Below are 16,228 nucleotides of genomic sequence, written 5' to 3'. Positions count from 1 at the left end.
CGGCAACGGCACCAGAAAAGAATCTTGATGACCCACAAGTATAGGGGATCAATCGTAGTCCTTTCGATAAGTAAGAGTGTCGAACCAAACGACGAGCAGAAGGATCTGACAAGTGATTTTCAGCTAGGTAAAATCTGCAAGCACTGAAATTATCGGTAACAAGTGATTGTGTGGTGAGATGATTCGTAGCAAGCAACAAGTAACAAAAGTAGCAACGGTGCAGCAAAGTGTCCCAATCTCTTTTGTAGCAAGGGACAAGCCTGGACAAAGTCTTATAGGAGGAAAAACGCTCCCAAGGACACATGGGAATTTCTGTCATGCTAGTTTCATCACGTTCATATGATTCACGTTCGTTACTTTGATAGTTTGATATGTGGGTGGGCTGACGCTTGGGTACTGCCCTTACTTGGACAAGCATCCCACTTATGATTAACCCCCCTCGCAAGCATCCACAACTACGAAAGAAGAATTAAGACAAAGTCTAACCATAGCATTAAACTAGTGGATCCAAATCAGCCCCTTACGAAGCAACGCATAAACTGGGGTTTAAGCTTCTGTCACTCTAGCAACCCATCATCTACTTACTACTTCCCAATGCCTTCCTCTAGGCCCAAATAATGGTGAAGTGTTATGTAGTCGACGTTCACATAACACCACTAGAGGAAAAACAACATACAACATATCAAATTACCGAACAAATACCAAATTCACATGACTACTATTAGCATGACTTATCCCATGTCCTCAGGAACAAAAGTAACTACTCACAAAGCATAATCATATTGATGACCAGAGAGGTAATGAGTAGCATCAAGGATCTGAACATAAACTCTTCCACCAAGTAATCCAACTAGCATCAACTACAAAGAGTAATCAACACTACTAGCAACCTTACAAGTACCAATCGGAGTCGCGAGACGGAGATTGGTTACAAGTGATGAACTAGGGTTTGGAGATGAGATGGTGCTGATGAAGATATTGATGGTGACGAGTCACCTCCGATGAGAGGAGTGTTGGTGATGACGATGGCGACGATTTCCCCCTCCGGGAGGGAAGTTTCCCCGGCACGATCGTCCCGCCGGAGCTCTAGATTGGTTCCGCTCAAGTTCCGCCTCGTGGCGGCGGCGAAACCACGAAAAATCTCCTCCTTGATTTTTTTATGGACGAAACCCTTCATATAGCAAAAGAGGGGGCCAGTGGGCCAGTGGGCTGCCCACAAGCCCTCATGGCGTGGCCTGGGGGGTGGCCGCGCCGTGCAGGCTTGTGGGCACCCCTGGCGCCCCTCTGGCACTTCTTCGGCCCAGTATTTTTGATAAATCAGGAAAGAAATCCTCGTTGATTTTTACGGTGTTTCGAGTTGCGCAGAATAGGTATCTCAACTTTGCTCCACTTTCAGGCCAGAATTCCAGTTGTCGGCATTCTCCCTCTTCATGCGAACCTTGCAAAATAAGAGAGAAAAGGCATAAGAATTGTACCATGAAGTGAAATAAGAGCCAAAGAAGCGATAAATATCAACATGAAAACATGATGCAAAATGGACGTATCACCACGCGTCAAGGCGTTCGTTGCCGGCCGCAAGCCAGCGGGAAAGCCGACTCATCGACGCCGGCTCCACGGCCTTGGGCCACAGAGCCTTTATCATCGTCGAGCCTGCGCTCTGAAGCCGCTCCACGGACTCGGCCAAGGCGCACAGGCGGGCTGTGAGGTCCACGCCAATCTCCTCCACGCTCCAGCCGGAAGTGACGTCTACCTCCTGCCCGGCAACGCGGCGCTCCTCACGGCTGACTTCGACAGCCGTGTCAGCCGCTTCCCGTGTCTCAGGGAAGAAACCTCGGATAGTGGAAGGGGTGAGAAGAAGAATAAGAAGAGGAGGCAGCAAAGAAGAAAATTCAAGACAAAATAAAAAAAGACTTACGGTCGAAATGACTGTCAGTCTCGTGGGCATTCTCCAGGGCCTCGAGCTCCCGCACCTTGCTCGCTTGAGTGGTGCGGGAGATTTCTTCCTGGAGGGCCGTGGCCGTCTCCAGCGCCTTGGCCAGCTGCGCCTGCCTCTGGATCAGGGCTTCCTCCTTCTCCTTCAGGGCAGCGTCGTTAAGCTTCATCTCCTCGAGATGAGCCGTCTTAAGACGCTCCGTGTCGGCAGCATGGGAGTCGTCCTTCTCCTGCAGGGTGGCGCGTAGCTGCTCTTGCTCAGCCCGGCGACCTGGCTGTCAGCCGCCTGGTTCTGCGCCCGCAACGTGTTCTACGCCTGCACCTGGGCATCATAAAGGTCCTACGAGCAAAGCAAAGAAGAAGCAACATAAGATTCGGCCTGGTTATGCCTGATTCTCGGGGGCTACACCCAGTGGGTGCGCTGGCGTGCCCCCACCGATTCAAGAGAAGAAAAAATCAAAACCAAGACGAGGAGGATGCAAAGGATGAAGCACTCACCCTGGTGCGGTCCTCCAGACGCTCCAGATTACTGTCCGCCACGCGCGCTGCCTGCTCCACCTTGTACCGGCTGCTGGCAAACAGCGACACTAGCTCCGGGACGCCTTGGAGTATGGTTCCAGTGGGCAGCGTCTGGCACTCAAGGTTGGACGCTCGCCAAGCCTTCATAGGCCGGCTCCAGGCTCTGGGGCCGGCTCCTGGAGCAACCAGGCCACGGTTGGAGACGACGATGGTGCCGTCTCCGAGCATCGGTCTTGCGGCAGGCTTCGTCGACGTCCCAGTTGGCGCTGTCTCCGCAGCAGGAGGTGGATTGGCCACATTCGGCGCATCCATGGCCACCTCTGGCGTGTCCAGGTTTAGCTCCAGCGCATCGGCCGCCGCCTCGGCCTCCGGCATCTCGGGGATCTCCTCGAGGTCCACTGGCACAGAGGCGTCCGGCTCGGACGGCTTGGCCGCCTCGGCTCTCTCGGTACGCCTCGGGTCCGCCTCGCTAGCTGGCTCCTCCACGCGAGCACGCGTGGACGGTTCATGTCTAGCCTTCGTACGCCTCTTCATGGGCTTCTCGGAACGGCTGGGCTGAGATCGGCCCTCGGCCATCTTCTTGGCCGCCACCTCCCAGCAGAGGGCGGATTGTTCTTCAATAGCTTTCTGGGCAGTGTCAGTCGCTGCCCAGCCGGCTCGCTCAGCGGCGGAGGCGGTATCTTCCTCCACGTCCTCCGCCTCCCTGCCAAGTATCGCTTTGAGGAACATATCTTCACACAAGACAAAGTAAAAGGGAATGAAAGGGAACCCTTACCCCGCAACGATGGGCACCTGCCTCCTGTCGGCACCAGCACGACGCTTCTTAGCGCCGCTTGCTCGTCCTCCGGCTGGAGGTCCTGTCGCGACACGCTTAGGGGGCGGCCTGGAAGCTGTGGCACCCTTGCCTTTCTTCCGGGCCGCCTCGCCAAGACCGGCCGTCTCGGCCGCATGGCGGCGACCACGCGTCAGGGGTGGGCTGGTGACCTCCTCCACCCCATCGGAGTCTTCCTGGAAGGCTGCATCAGAAAAGGGGGGCGGTGTCTCGTCATCATCCGTCCAATCAACAATGGAGGGATTCAGATGCTCACCAGACGGCTCAGAGCCCTCCGACTCCAATGCATCCTCCGAATCCTCGAAGGTGGCAGAACGCGGCTCGATCATGCCCTCGTCCTCGATCTCCGAGGCGTCGAATGTCACCACATCGGTAGCAGGCGAGTTGAGCGCTTGCAAGTTCTCGAACAGCTGTGCAATGGAGTCGGCGGTCGGCTCAAAAAGAAGATCGACTACTTCAACAAATGACAAGAGCAACATCAACAAGATTGCTTACCATCGGAGGTGGATGGGCCCTGTCGTAAGGGACTAGCCCCCACTCCCAGTTCCAACCATCATCCAGGCGGGCGGTGGAGATCTGGTTCACACCGCAAGCCACCGCGGCGGCTGGGAAGTTCTTGGTGGAGAGCCGGCAGGGATCATACCACCTGCCCATCTGGCAAACCAGATGGGGCCGCCTCTGCAGGGACAGGATCCTGCGGGCGATCATCGTGGTAAGCAGGTCGCGGCCCAGGAGGCCGCGATTCTTTAAACTATCGAGGTAGGCGCCGATCTGCGCCACCTCGGGAATTGGCTTTGGATATTTGGCCTGCCAGTTCAGCTTCGCCATCGGAGGCTCTATGTCCAAGGGAGGCATGTTGAGGGTGCCGTGTGCAGGGCTGGCATTCTTCACATAGAAGAAGCCTCTCTACCACTGCTTGATGGATTCTTGCAGCGGCAGTTGGGGGAAGCCGGACTTCGACCGATGGTGCACCAGTGCGGCTCTGCATGGCGTCATCCGGGCGAGGGCCGTCGAGCTTCTCCAGCTCGGCCTTTTCCATCTTCTTGAACTGCTGCTTGAGGAAGCACAAGCTCTGCCAGAGGTCGAGGCGAGGCTAAATCCCAAGGAAACCCTCGCACAGGACGACGAACAAAGCCAATTGGAGAATGGCATTCGGCGCCAGGTGGTGCGGCTGCAGGCTGAAGAAAGTGAGCCAGTTGGAGAAGAAGGTGCTCACCGGAAGCCCGAAGCTCCTGTAGAAATGCTCGTCGAACACGACGATCTCCCCCTCTTGCGGCGTCGGGGCGGTTTCGGCTTCGGGGATCCGCACAGTCACGAGAGAGGCCGGAGGCAGCATCCGGCGGTGGAGGAGCGCCTCGATGTGGCCGTCGCAAATCTCACTGCCGAGCCAGGCGCCATTGGACGAGATCTTCTTCAAGGAGGAGCCGCTCGCCATATCTGCGGGCAACAGGCGCTTGGGAAGACTGGCGGTGATGGGTGGCGCGACGGCGACGGAGAGGATGAAGACGAAGGCAGAAGGTCTCTTTTTGTCTAGGCTCAGGAAGGAACATGGCATCGATGCGGGGTGAGAGAGGGGCCAATGGTCTCCTCGGTACCCCCGCGCTCCATTTAAACCCCACGAAGGATCGTGGGGAGGGGATCCGGTGCGCACAAAAACCCCATTAATCCCGTTTATTACGGGCGGTAACGCTTCCCGAGACCCAACCGTCGTGGAGTAAATCCGCAGAGGATCCTCCGCACGGGGGCCGAGGGGGCGTCATGGCGGCACCCAGGGCCCAGGTCCGGTCCCGTCACCTGTGTAAACCATCATCACGTCAGGACGGGCCTGGCATGTGGTGCGCTTTGCACGGCCTACGACGAAGCCGAGGTGTCGCTTGGAAGCCAGCCGGCTTCTGAGCCGGCGTCCCCTGCCGCAGGTGGCGGCAGGAATACAACAACAAACAATCAAGCCGGTGAGGCCACCCGCTCCAAAGCGGCGGGCGTTCGCAGCTTCGGGGACTACTGTCGGGGGGATAACCCTGGGGTAGGCTCAGCGAGCCTGCTCCTTTACCTTCAGCCTAGAAGGAATAAACAGAACAACTCTACAAGGCCCAAGTCCCCTGGCCGGCTAGGAAGCACCTGCCGGCTAGGGGCCGAGGCGGCCAACTCTCTGGCCGGCGAGGAAGCACCTACCGGCTAGAGACGAGACGACTACCTCCCCCTGGCCGCTTAGGCCAAGCCAGCCGGCTAGGGATGAGGCGGCCGAGCCCAGGCCGGCTAGCCAAGCAGGCTAGCTGGCTGGGAATCTTAAGTCACATCAGACCGTAGGTGATGACGAGACCCTACGGTTAAAGGTGGCTACGCTCAGCCAAAGTACTGGATTAGAATGCACGGCAGGTACCAGCGTCGGCGGCCACGCCGCTGACCTCCTTCGGCTCTGAACCATCACCCTGCACGGTGTCGTCCGTCAAACTCCCACTCCATTACTGCACTCGGCGTGGGAACAGTGGAGATGGCCATACCGCCTGCCCATGACGAATCTCGCTGGATGACGCCGGGCGTACAACATGTATCTTGCGTCAACCTTACGCGAGAGCCTTATTGACTAGCCGGCGGGTCCCATAGCCAGACGGGACCTCGCAGCCGGCGGGGCCCTCCAGCGACAAGACAAGACCCCCGTGGGCCCCCTGGCCAGCCGGGTCCAACTCTTGTACTTTTATCCATATTGTAGGTCGGTGGGTTCGTCTATAACACCCCCGGCCCCCATCCATGCAGAGGGTCTGTCAACTTAGCATACACACGAACCACATAGGAGAGGCAGACACGAGCCGGCAACTCCTTCTTCCTCCTCCGAATACAGCTCCAGGAGCACTTTGTAGTTCCATTCATACATCATACACTCCGGCAGGATTAGGGGTGTTATCTCTATGGAGAGCCCTGAACCTGGGTACATCGTGCATTCCATGCTTGTATCAACCTCGTTCCCAACGTCCTCCCGTGCCACCTCGGTTCCCACCATCTTTAGCCTACCCATGGCTTATGTTGTGAGTATTCGCCGATACCAGATGAAAAGCTTAAACCCTAGATCAAAATAGCTCAACCAACACTGCGAATCAGGAAAAGATACAACCGTTGACACAAAATGTTTCAACCTTAGATGAAATAAGTTCCAGTCAGATGATAGAGAGAGCGTTAATCAAGTGATGCTCAAAAATGAAAAAAGTTTCAAACGTTTTAAGAAAAGCTTCAAGTGTGTATATAAAAGCTTTAACCGTGTATATAAAAGCTTCAACCGTTAAGAAAAAAGCTTCAATCAAACACTGCAACCAGGAAAAAAAGTTGCAAACGTTGATAAAGAAAGCTTCAACAGTATATGCAAGAAGTTTAAACCGTTAAGAAAAAAAGCTCCAATCAAACGTTGCAACTAGGAAAAACGTGGCAAACGTTGACGAAAAAAGCTTCAACCGTATATGCAAAAAGCTTCAACCGTGTATATAAAAGCTTCAACTATTAAGAAAAAAAGCTCCAATCGAACACTACAACCAGGAAAAAAGCTACAAACGTTGACACAGACAGCATTAACCATATATGAAAAAAAGCTTCAACCGGCTACCACAAACAAAAAAGTTGTGGTAGCAGCCCGGGGTCATCTCCGTCATTGCCGTCACCCCCCGGTCGCCGTGGGGTTGGGACACGTGGACATCATCGTTGTCCCCGTTTTGCATCATCTCTCGTGGTCTCGTCGCTCACCGTCATCGGCCGCATCGGTCGTCGGTTAAGTTCCATCAAGCGAGATAGCGTAGCGCTGGTGGAGTCATCGTCGGAGCGCCGGAGAAGGTGCGACGCTCGCCGACAGCGCCTAAGGTCGCCAAGGGAAGGGAGGAGGGGAAGGAACAAGAAGATAAGGCAAAAAAGTGAGAGAAGGATGTGGAAACGCTAGATCTACTGCGATCAAATGCGAGCCAAGCTATCGGCCGAACGTTTCGGTCGGTGCGCTGATGTAAAACATTTTCCAATTTTAAATGTTTTGTGAGTTTTGATAAAGGTTCGTGAGTTGAGAACATGAATCAAATAATAATATTTTAAGAATAGGTTTTGCTAGATTCAGCTAGCTGAGCTTTATGTTTGATCTCATTCACCATTTAAACATTTATTTTTTGAGAACAATATCCAAACAATTCGATTAAAAAGCGGGGACCTCCTATACGCCGCACGTCGCGAGAGAGGGTCACCGCAACGCACTGGGGATAGATAACCTAGGGCAGGCCATTTGCGTTAGTGTGTAGTAAAAAATGAGTAAAAGTGAACGCGCCATGACGAATTTGACCCAGCGACCAAAGGAACTTGGGGTCGCGCCGCTCCCACTGGAACCAGATCAATGTTCTGTCCGACAATATCCTGCGATTTGTTATCGAAAATTGCAACCCAGTTTAAATAACTACAGGCCAGAAAAGTATTTTCTGCTTATTTACTTTCTTTTTTTATTTTTTGGTTTTTTTTCTTTTTTTCCTTTTTTCCTTTTCTCTGAAAATGAATAAATGTTAAATTTTCCATCATTTTTATAAAACATGAACATTTTTTAAAACGATTTTTTTGAAAGCACGAACAAAATTTTAAATTACGAACATTTTTTGAAATTTTGAGAACAAAATTTAAAATCGAGAACTATTTTGAAAAATCAAGAAAAATTTGGAAGCGCGGACAATTATTTTAAGCATGAATATTTTTTTAATCTTGAGAATAGAATTTTGAAACAGAGAACAATTTTGAAAAACCCTGAAAAAAATTGAAAGGGTGAACAAATTTTTAAAGCACGGATATTTTTTGAATCTTCAGACAAATTTTGAACCCAAGAACAATTTTCAAAAATCCTGAATAATTTGGAAGGGCGAACAATTTTCTAAAGCACAAACATTTTTCGAATCTTGAGAACAAAATTTTGAAACGAGGAATGGTTTTTAAAAACCCAAGACAAATTTGTAAGCGCAAATATTTTTTTCAAGCACGAATATTTTTTTGAATCTTGAGAACTAAATTTTGAAATGGTGAACAAATTTGAAAAACCCCAAACAAGTTGAAAGAGTGAACAAATTTTTAAAGCATGAACATTTCTGAAATCTTGAGAACAAATTTAGAAACCAAGAATAATTTTGAAAAGTCCTGAAAACATTTGGAAGCACGAACAATTTTTTAAAGCACAAACTTTTTTTGAATCTTGAGAACAACATTTTGAAACGGAGAATAATTTTGGAAAATCCTGAACAAATTTGGAAGCGCGAACAATTTTGTAAAGCAAGATTTTTTTTGAATCATGATAAGAAAATTTCGAAACAGAAAAGAACTTTGAAAAAACCCAAACAAATTTGAAAGCGCCAACAATTTTTTAAAGCACAAACTTTTTTTGAATCTTGAGAACTAAATTTTGAAATAGAGAACAGTTTTGAAAAACACCGAACCAATTTGAAGGAGTGAAAAAAAAATAAAGCACGAACATTTTTTGAATCTTGAGTACAAATTTTGTAACCGAGAATAATTTTGAAAATTCCGTAACAAATTTGGAAGCACGAACATTGTATGAAACTGAAGATTTGTTTTTGAAATAGAGAACAATTTTGAAAATCCCAAACAAATTTGGAACCGCAAACAATTTTCTAAAACACGAAATTTTCTTTATCCTAAGAATAAATTTTGAAACCGAAAACAAATTTGAATCTTAAGAAAAAAAATTAAAACGCAGAACAATTTTTAAAAAATATAGAACATTGTTTTAAAATAGAGAACATTTTTCTGAAAATACTGAACATTTATTGAGTATCCAAAACATCTTTCGAAAACTAGAACATTTTTCGAAACAGCAAGAGAAAAGAAGTAAAAAGAATAAAGAAAAAAGTAAAGAAAAAGAAAAAGAAAAAAACCTGTTCAGGGGACGTTCTAAAAGTTTCTCAAATCGACAGGATCCCAAAACCGGAACGCGACAACCCAATGGATCAGCCCATTTAAAAATCGCTCCCGTCCCCGCTCTGTGCGAAGCCCGACACCGCTTCACAGAGCGGCAAATAAGTTATTCCTAAGAAAGTGCGCCTCATATTGTGCCGATATTGGAGCAGCGATGTCTCAGGTCCGTGACGGCCTGTTTTGGGTTCTTCCGTTTATTATCACGATGGTAGCCTGTCCGGGCCAGTCACCTCCCGCCATGTTTTGATTTTTGGAAACGGCCTTACTTTATTTCTCCTTTATGTGTACACTTTCTGGACCATGCATTTTCTATTTTGGTCATCTTTTCAGCATTTTATTAGTTTTTGGGAAATTTTTGTGCAAGTGGTCCATGGTTTTAAAAAGAGATTCTGTAACTAGTTTTTTGTTGCAAACCATCCAAATGCTAGATACCGGAGATGCTCATGTTGTAAAAATAAATCATGCAACACAATCTATGTTAAAAATAATAATCTACTCCCTCCGTTCCTAAATATAAGTCTTTTAAGAGATTTCACTAGGTGATTACGTACGAAGCAAAATGAATGAATCTACACTCTAAAGTTTGTCTATATACATCCGTATGTAGTCCTCTAGTAGAATCCCTAGAAAGACTTATATTTAGGAATGGAGGGAGTATAACACAATGCATGTTGTAAAAACAAATCCGGCAACAGCATCCATGTTGAAAAAAATCCCTAACACGACCGATGTTGCAAAAAAATCCGCAACAAGACCCATGTTGCAAAAAAAGATCCGCTAACATGACCATATAGTAAAAAACCCGCAACATAATCTCTGTTGTAAATGTTTTCATAATAAGACATCCGTTGCATGATAGGATTGTTAGATCTGACTGCTCGTTAGGCGACGGATCTTTTTTGAAAGATCGGCCGACCGACGCGTAGGAGGCCCCTTTGTTTTTTCACTGTTTTTGTTCTTTTCCATTTTTTATTTCACTTTTCCCTTTCTTTTCCGTTTTTCTTTTTTGTGTTTTAGTCCTTTGTTCTTTTTACTAATCTTTTGTTTTCTCTTGTTTCTGTTATGTTCTGTTCTGACGACATCAAAACCAAGCATCCCGTGTAGATGTAAGTGTTTTTCCCGTGAGTTTTTTTAGTCAAAAAATGCGATTTTGCTGAAACTCAGCTAGCTGAGTTTTAACTATGGTCTCAATCACTTTTCTAGCTCTTCAATTGTCATGATAAGATTTGTGATGACTTTTGTTCGTTATCGTGCAAGCGATGGGTGTGAGCCTCGTCTCTACAAGGGGCAGCCTATGTACGTGAGTTGTACCCATAACATTTCTACGAGCCTAGAAACGAGCCACGAGTTACTTTTGCTTATTTGCATGAGCTGAGCTACGTGGGATTTCTTCTTCTTTTACCCTAGCCTTTTGCATGTTTTGTTATTTGTTTACTATTGCTTTCACGCATAAGCAGTTTTCTTTCTTTTTTGCACATGAGGGATGAGCTCTTTGTAATGACTTATTTTTACCTTTTTCTCGTGATTAATTATTGTGTTTTTTTTGCTTTCGGATTTTTTTTCTTAGTTTACTATGTATAGTAGAACAATGTTTCAATATTTTTACTCTTCTTAATTTTGTATATTCAGTATGTTTTAGCTTAATATTCATTTGTTATTTGAGATTCCAAATTGATTGCTTAGGGTTTAGTTTAAAAAATGTATTTATAATTTATTTATTTTAAATTCATACTGTCAACATAATAATGAAGTTGAGATTGAGAATAAGGAGTCACAAGTGTGGTCTCAAGGGGGAGTTGTGGGCCACTTGCAAGTCCATCGCTATACATGCAGCTGCAAGCGTTATAACTTCATTGAAATTGCATGTTTTCAAGAGAGGTCGGAAGTGCATATTTTAAGATGGGCCACAACTACATGTTCTTAATGCAGGGTCGCAACTTCATGTTTTCAAGACAGGGTTGCAACTGCATATTTTTTAAGAGGGACCGCAACTGCATGTGTTTCAAGATGGGTCGTGAAAGACGGGGTCGCAACTGCATGTTTCTCAAGAGGGGCTACAACTCCATGTTCTTTAAGAGGGACCACAACTCCGTGTTTTTAAGAGGAGGGCGCAACTACATGTTTCTCAAGGTGGGTCAAAACTATATGTTTTTAGGACGGGCCACAACTGCATGCTCTCAAGAGGGTTCGCAAATGAATGTTTTTAAGCTTGGGTCGCAACTGCATGTTTCAAGGGGGGGGACACAATTACATGTTTTCAAAGCAAATTCCGAATTACATGTTTTTAAGACGAGACACAACTCCATGTTTTGAAGAGGGGTCACAACTGAATGTTTTTAAGGCGAAGTTGTTGGGGGTCGCAACTCCATGTTTTAATAGGGGTCGCAATTGCATGTTTCTTAAGAGGGACTGCAACTACATGTTTTTCAAGAGGGTCTGCAGCCGTATGTTTTAAAGACGGGGCACAACTACATGTTTCTCAAGGTGGGTCGGAACTGCAAGTTTTTAAGACGGACCACAACTACATGTTTTCAAGAGGGATCGCAACTACATGTTTCAATGGTGGGTCGCAACTACATGTTTGGAAAGCGGTCCTAACTGCATGTTTTTAGGGCGGGTCACAACAACATGTTTTGAAGAGGGGTCGCGACTAAATGTTTTTAAGGGGGAGTTGCAACTTCATGTTTCAACAGGGGGTCGCAACTGCATGCATCAATTGGGGGGGGGGGGGGGGTCGCAACTGCATGTTTCTCAAGAGGGGGTGCAACTGCATGTTTTTCAAGAGGGTCCGCAGCTGCATGTTTTTAAGAGGGGGCGCAACTACATGTTTCTCAAGGTGGGTCGAAACTGCATGTTTTTAAGATTAGGCGCAACTGCATGTTTTCAAGAGGGGTCGCAAATGAATGTTTTTAAGCTTGGATAACAACTGCATGTTTCAAGGGGGGGGTCACAATTACATGTTTTCAAAGCGGAATCCTAACTGCATGTTTTTAAGGCGGGTCACAACTGCATGTTTTGAAGAGGGGTCACAACTAAATGCTTTTAAGGCGGACTCGCAACTTCATATTTGAACAGGGGTCACAAATGCATGTTTCAATAAGGGGTTGCAATTGCATGCTTTTAAGACGGGATCTCAGTTACATGTTGTTCAAGAGGGATTGCAACCGTAAGTTTTTAATGGGGTCACATTTGGATGTTTTCAAGGCATATCACAAGTGCACGTATGTCAAGGGGAGTCCCATATTTTGTTTTCCCTTTTTTCATACCCATTTTATTTTTCAAAAACTTGTGATTCTTCCCCAAATTCATGATTTTTAGAAATTCATGATTTTTTTAATATTTACAATTTGTAAAGGTCGTCGACATTTTTTTTGAATTCATAATCATTTTCTAAAATTTAAGAATATTTTCGAAATACGTGAACATTTCAAAATCAGTAAATGATTACCAAAATAAAAAGTCACATGGTTTATGGGGAAATGGTGCAACATGAAATTGATATAGCTCTATTAGTTTACTTGAGACACCATTTTGCCAACGTGTTATAGAAAAATTGAACTGACAAAATCAGCGAAATTCATGGTTAATCGATTCCTGGTGTTAATTGTTCCTAATACACTTTTTCCTACAAGTTCCACCTAGCTTCACCATTGCTACAAACAATTAGTAGTTCTCCTCCTATTCATCGTTGCAGTAATAACTAGTAGTTCTGCTCAGGCCTCTTGCCGCACAACACGAAAAGTTACACCTAGAAAATGAGAATAGAAAAACTTCAAAGAAAAGATACAAGAAAAACTTCTAAGGAAAAGAGACAAGAAAACACATTAGGGTAACCTACAAAGAAAACACAAATGGAATATTACTATGACATCTTGTGAGGTGAATGAGACCATAGTTATGTCTCAACTAGACGAGTTCTAGCTAATCCCTTTAAGAAATGTATTTGGTGTCCTGCATTTTTTTCATATCTGAACGAGTTGCGGGCCGCTCGAGCCGCACGTGACAACCACCTAACAGTTTGCATTTTTTCTATCACCCTGTTTACCCCTCCCGCACATCCACTTCTACCGCTCGATCAAATTCCCCAACCTCCAAAGCAGCTTGAAGTTAGAGTGTGCACGCAACAACTTCTTCTCCAACACATCGCTGAAGACATGCAAGAGAAAGAGAAGCTAGCCTCTGAACTAAATGGGCTTCACAATCACATTAGGTTCATGCATCTTATCATCGATGAGAACAAGTGTAATTCGAAGTTACTGCGGAAGTTTTTCACTGATAAACAATTCATGAAAGTAGAATGCAAAGGTTAAGATAAATGGATACTCACCCACTAGCTAATTTTTTCAAAAGACCCGTTTATGTTGAAACAATTTCTAGTAAGAGTGCACTAGATTATCTTTACGAGGTTTTTCTTGAAAATCATGAATCTAAAAATTGTGAAATTTATAAAGTGATTCATGATAGTTCCTTGAATGAAAAGCATGATTGCCATGTTGTTAGTATAAATTCTATGAATATCAATTGTGCTAATGATCATGATTTGTTAGAATACTCTTTGTGCTTCTATTATAGATTATGAACAATACTAAAAGTGGGTTTGGAAGAGCGTCAACTTTAGGTAATAATGATCCCACTAACTTGGAAGATTATAAGACTCGTATGCATATGGATATATTGCTGACTTTGAATATGATCCTACATATAATTATTATGAGAAAGGTGAATATGGATATAGAAATTTTCATGTTACTCACTTACCTCTCTTGATGTTTAAATTGTTAATGCTTCAATCTTCATACTTGCATATGCTAGACACTTCTTGTCTTCAAAGTTTGTTTTCTTATAAAATGCCTATGCATAGGAAGAATGTTAGACTTAAATGGGGTTTTCACATGATTTATGATGCTCTCTTTGTGCATCAATTCTTGCCTTTTACGTAAGTATCATTATTTCTATGCATAGTTGACTCCGTAATGATTATTTCTATGCATAAATTCTCAAGCCTATCTTTATGGCTATAAAGAAAGAACTTGTTAGGAGACAACCGAATAGTTGACTCCGTAATGATTATGTTTTTATGTTTAAATTGGTTTCTGTGCCAAGTTAAACCTTTGGGATGACTTGTATGATAAGTAAAATTGATACGATCAAAAAACATAAACTTTGACGTCCAGTGCAGAATTTCCCTGATTTTACTATAACGTAGTTTTACGCTGATTTTTTAAACAATAGTTCTATGCAAATAAATCAGGTCGTCCTAATGTTTCAGAATTTTTGGAGTTACAAAAGTATAGGTTCATTACAGATTACTACACACGCTTCTGTTTTAGGCAGATTGTGTTTTTGCTTGCATAGTTTGCTTGTTTTGAGGATGCCATGGTTTGTATCGGGGGGTATAAGCCATGGAGAAGTTAGAATAAAATACCTATGATGAAATAATGAAATAAGATTCAATTTACAATAGTACCTAAGTACTTGTTATGTTGCTTATACTAACAGATCTCACAAAGTTTTGTTGAGTTTTGTGTGATTGAAGTTTTCATGTTTTGGGTGTTATCGCCATGGGCAATGGAGTAAGGAGCAGCACTAGCCTAAGCTTGGGGATGCCCAAGGCACACGAAGGTAATATTATGAAAAGTCTCAAGCGTCTAAGCTTGGGGATGCCCCGGAAGGCATCCCCTCTTTCGTCTCAATCCATCGGTATGTCACTTGAAGCTACATTTGTACTCATCACATGATATGAGTTTTGCTTGGAGCGTCATTCACTTTTATTTTTAGTTTTACACAATAATATTTTGATGTACACACCAACCTGAGATAGACACACATTTATCATGATTTGTTAGAATACTATTTGTTGCCCTAGTACTTCACTTATATCTTCTGAGCTAAATAGTTGCCCTAGTACTTCACTTATATCTTTTTGAGCACGGTGGCGTGTAGATTTTATAGAAATATTTGAACACTCATTCTTCAGTTATATTTTTTTGAGAGTTAATAAACAACAAAGGTAATTTTCATGGATCATAAAGGTAGTCCAAAAATAATAGGTATTCAATGAATGATAATCAAAACCATCATGTAGCACATAAAGAGAAATTGTGGGTTGATGATATTGATGTGGTAATATGAAAAAGGTGTGAGTGCATGATTGATGATTTGTAGAAGTAGCGGTATTAAGAGGTGTTAATTCCTTGTTTCTGTGAATATTAAAAAGGCATGTGGGGGATGTGTGAGCATTTCTATTCCTCGTTGAAATCCTAGTGTTGTTTCGAGTCGGAGTTGCGCGATGGTTAACTCCTCCCAACCGTGTCCCTCGGGGCATGCGGGTTGTGCTTTGATTTGTGATCAAACTAATAAAACTTTGCAATAAGTATATTAGTTCTTCAATACTAATGTGGAACCATGGACATACGCAATCTCACCTACTAATATTTTGCTAGCCTCTTCGGTACTATGCATTGCCCATTCTCACCGCAAGGATTGGTGCGAACTTCCCCGGTGCATCCAAACCCCGTGGCATGATATGCTCTATCACACATAAAAATTTCTTTATCTTCCTCAAAACAGCCATCATACCTACCTATCATGGCATTTCCATAGCCATTTCGAGATATATTGCCATGCAAATTCCACTGTTACATCATATGACTAGTTCATTCATCATCATATTGGTTTGCATGATCATATAGAGCTGGCATGGCATTTGTGGCAAAGCCACCATTCATTATATTGCTGATACATGTCACACTATATTATTGCATCATGGTACACTGCCAGAGGCATTCATATTGAGTCATAGTTATTCATATCAAGCTTTCATGAGCTGTAAGTAAATAAAGTGTGATCATCATCATTATTAGATCATTGCCCAATGAGGAAAGGATGATGGAGACTATGATTCCCCCACAAGTCGGGAAGAGACTTTGGACAAAAAATAAAAATGGGGGAGGCCAAATGATCCCACCATAAAGAAGTGTGAAAAAATGAATGAGAGAAAGAGAGAAGGGA

Source organism: Hordeum vulgare, chromosome 2H (genome assembly GCF_904849725.1).
Source record: "Hordeum vulgare subsp. vulgare chromosome 2H, MorexV3_pseudomolecules_assembly, whole genome shotgun sequence".
NCBI lineage: Eukaryota > Viridiplantae > Streptophyta > Magnoliopsida > Poales > Poaceae > Hordeum > Hordeum vulgare.
Note: the sequence above shows the minus strand (reverse complement) of the source record.